The following is a 4524-nucleotide window of genomic DNA, read 5'->3' on the forward strand; positions in this document are numbered from 1 at the left end:
TTCTTGTGTACATCTTATTGTGAACATATCTTCTTATTTCTCTTGGGTATAAAACCTAGATGTGGGATTTCTGGGTCACTGCATAGGCATATTTTTAGCTTCAGTAGATATTGCTAAACAGTTTTCCAGAGTGGTTGAAACAGTTCATACTGCCTTCATCAATTGGGAATCCCTGGTGACTCAGTGGTAAAAGAGCAGACCACCTGCAATGGAGGGTATGCCAGTTCATTTCCTGGGCTGGGAAGATCCCCTGGTGAAGGGAATGGCAACTCACTCCAGTATTCTTGCCTGGGAAATCCCACAGACAGAGGAGTCTGGCAGGCTAGTCTGTGGGGTTGAGAAAGTGTTGGACATGACTCAGCGACTAAACAACCAGCCACCAGATCAGTAGATTAAAGTTTCATTTGCTTCATACGCTTGGCAGCACACGCTACTGTCAATTTATTTATCGCTGTATTAGTGGGTGAGTGGTTTCTTATGTTTTATCTTGCTTTATTTTGTGTGTGTGAATAGTGGTGTAGATCGCTGCATGGTAATTTCATGCATTCTCTTATGTACACCTCTCTTCAGTGTGACTTTGATGCTCCTCTTATCAAGAGGTGGAGTTTATTTCTCTACCCTTTGAAGATGAACTTGATCACATGACTTTCTTTGGTCAGTGAAACATTATCAAACATGATAGAAATAGAAGCTAGAAAAACACATTGGGGGACTTCCCCTGGTGGTCCAATGATTAAGAATCCACCTGCCAGTGTAGGGGACACTGGTTTGATCCCTGGTCCAGGAAGATCCCACAAGCCATGGATGGGGCAACTCACTCTGTGAGTTACAACTATTGAGTCTGCTCTAGAGTCGGGGAGCTGCAGTTAACTGAAAACTGCCCACCCTAGAGCCTGTGCTCTGCACTAGAGAGGAGCCCCTGCTTACTGCAGTGAGAGTAAGCAACGAAGACCCAGTGCAGCCAAAAGTAAATAATTAAAAAAAGAAGAGAAACACATTAGCCTTTGCCATCTTTTAGCTCAAGATTAGATTCTTGGCAGCGTGATGAAGCCTGAGCCAGCCTCCTCTAGGATTAGACACCACGTGGAGAGAGGATTTGCTGATGGTCAGCAACAATCCTCAGACAGGTGAGTGAGGCCTTCTGAGACCATCTGACTCCAGCAAGCCATCAGGTGACTGAAGTCTCGTGAATGACCCTGGGTATCGGAACTGCCCAGCTGAGTTCATCTCAAATGCTGACTCAAAGAACTGTGAGCATATAAGCTGGTTAGGCAGCAATATGTAACTGACACAGACATTTGTATCAGAAATAGGATGTGGCTGAAACTAAAGCTTTAAGTGTGGCATTGACGTTAGAACTTTGCAGCAAGAAAGCAGATGAGAAGGGTGAGGAAACTTAATGGCTGGAAAGATGGTGAGAAAACTACCACTAGAGGTTAGGAAAAGGCTTTGTGGTTATGTGGTAGGGAAACCACTGGCGGTAATGTTGTCTGCAGTAACTTAGAACATGTCCTTAGTGATGTTGTGGATCTGGCTGAGGAGGGAGACTTTCTCCCCATCTCTGGTCCTCTCCATAATCTTCCTTATGAGTGCCTGGTGGTACAAGAAGAATCTTGAGTGGGTTAGAACTTGCCTTGTGTGTGAGGCTTCCAGATTATCATACACACATCTGGCATTTAGCACTTGGTTACAAATTTTAGCAGGCATCTGACTCTCTAGTCTTCATCCTGTGCTATGGGTGAGCCAGTGCTCATGTCCATATCTCTTCCCCTAGATTTCAGGTTAGTTGGTTACACCTTCTGGGTTCAAGAAAGTTATGTGGGTTTTTTTTTTTTTTTGTGTATGTGTTTGTTTCTTTTTTGGAGAAGGCAATGGCAACCCACTCCAGTACTCTTGCCTGGAAAATCCCATGGATGGAGGAGCCTGGTAGGCTGCAGTCCATGGGGTTGCGAAGAGTCGGACATGACTGAGCGACTTCACTTTCACTTTTCACTTTCAAGCATTGGAGAAGGAAATGACAACCCACTCCAGTGTTCTTGCCTGGAGACTCCCAGAGACAGAGGAGCCTGGTGGGCTTCCGTCTATGGGGTCACACAGAGTAGGACACGACTGAAGTGACTTAGCAATTGTTTCTTTTTAAATTTTATTTAAACTTTTTATTTTATATTGGGGTACAGCCAATGAACAATGTTGTGATAGTTTCAGGTGAACAGGGAAGGGACTCAGCCATACATATACGTTTATCCATTCTCCCTCTAACTCCCCTCCCGTCCAGGCTGTCACATAACATTGAGCAGAGTTCCCTGTGCTATACAGTAGGTCCTTGGTTATCCATTTGATTTTTTATTTATTCTAATAAAATTTTTATTTATTTTTGGCTGAGGCAGTCCTTTGCTGCTGCATGCGGGCTTTCTCTCATTGCAATGAGCAGGGCTCAGACGTCTCACTGTAGTTGCTTCTCTTGTTGCAGAGCGCTGGCTTTAGAGCGCGCAGGCTCAGTGGTTGCGGCTCGTGGTCTTAGTTGCCCCGCGACATGTGGACTCTTCCCGGACCAGAGATTGAACCCGTGTCCCCTACATTGGCAGACAGATTCCTAACCCATGGGCCACCACGGAAGTCCTATCCATTTAAAATATAGCAATGTGTACAAGTCCATCCCAAACTCCCTAACGAGCACTTCCCTCCAATAAATTTATGTTTCTGCCAATTATTCAGGCTTTTCTTGTTGCTGTGGTAGCAACAAAGTGTACCAGTTTTCTATATCCACGATGGAAGCCAGAAACAGGGTTCTTTACTTCCTAAATCACACTGCTTTTGGAAATTGTTTACTGGACTTTATCTTCCTCTTTTCTGTAAGGTCCCTGAGATTAGAGATCACATGGAGCCTGTTCAATGTCACTTCCTTTAAGTCTAGCACTGTGCCTGACAGAAAATAAACATCCTCATTATGTTTACATGAATTCACATAGACAAATGCTCCTAAATGGAGGATGTACGTGCAATGCCATGACGCCTTGGAAGGGGGCAAGTAGAGAGTGTGTTTCTCCTACATCAACTTGCTGCTTGACAATTGTACCTAGTAACTGGAGAGATGCAAATGATGCTCTCATGACCACCCCAGTGTTGGTAGCTTAACAAAGAATCCCCTTTTTTGGCATTTGGGTGCCTGTTTGGTTTCTGTGTAGGGATACACTTGCCTAGGGCGTTTCCTAGTTTAGGGTGGATGCCAGCTAGACTCGTGAACCTCATCCTAGAGCACTCTGGTGCTTGTGCTGATTCCAACTGACTGCCCTCCCCACTGCTTCCCACAGATTCTGGACTTGCAAACATCTTTCCCCTAAGGTTCTTTCATGACTCTCTACTGCTCTCAGAAAGAAGTTCACATTTCCTAGCCTTGCCCTGAAGAATCGTAGTTCCATGATCCCAGTTACTCATCTGGAGAACAATCCACCCCTGAGATGCTCCATGCTCTTATCCCTCAGCCTGCAGTGCCTACTTCCTATCCATCCCTCAGGCCTCATTTACAAATGATGCCATAAAGCTCACATGTGATGACCATTCCTGTGCATTGCCAGGCACCAGGCTAGGTTCTCTATCCCAGCCATTTTCTTTTTAATTTTCTGTTTTTCTTTGCATCCACTCCAGTTATGTTAGTTAGACAAGAGAGCAATTTAGTAGAAAGAGCACAAGCTTTGCCTTTAAACAGAATCTGATTCTTGGCCCTGCCAGTCACTAGTTTTGTGGTATCAGACCCATCCTCATTGAATGATCAGTAGATTGATGCCAGTTTTAGAGTTGAGGGAATCCTTTAGTGAGATATTCACAAAACTTTCTTTTGCAGGTGAGCTGGGGGGCAGTTGCGTCCTTTGCTCCCTTATTAGTAGGAAACTTGAACCACCACCAGGTAGGCAGGCTGTACTTTTACTGGTAATACCAGGAATAAAAAAAGCAGAACTGTGGGTCTCAAAATAAACCATGAGGAAGAAAGCACGTATGCTAGATATTTCCTGTCAGTTCATCTACGGAACACATACATATAAATTCTCATGTGATTTATTTTAATAAGTATTTTTTTTCACTTAAAATCAAAAGCAGAATGTTCTCCACAGCTGAGCTTGAAAGCCCGTGCACCCTAAAGAGTGGCTATTTACCATTTCTCCCAGGAAGGTTGGGCCTCCCTGCTAGCTCAGCTGGTAAAGAATCGTAGGATTATAATCACATGTATGGTCCATTTCAAACTACTTGGGAATGTTTAAGAACAGGAAAAAATAATAAATGGTGAGAGTGAAACAATTGACCTCAGATTGGGGCTTGAAACCATGTGTTGGGACTCAAACCCAGCCAAAACGCTGTTAGGGACTCTAACCCACGTGGCTGGGATCCAAACTCAGCTAAAACCCATGGTCTTCCAACTGAGATCATAGACCTAGTTTAAGTTCAGGTTCTTTTCTTTTTTCCAATTTTGATTTTTATTTCTTTAAAAAGTTATTTATTTATTTTAATTAGAGGCTTATTACTTTACAA

Source organism: Moschus berezovskii, chromosome 8 (assembly GCF_049115385.1).
Source record: "Moschus berezovskii isolate FMDL1 chromosome 8, NW_MosBer_1.0, whole genome shotgun sequence".
Classification (NCBI taxonomy): Eukaryota; Metazoa; Chordata; class Mammalia; order Artiodactyla; family Moschidae; genus Moschus; species Moschus berezovskii.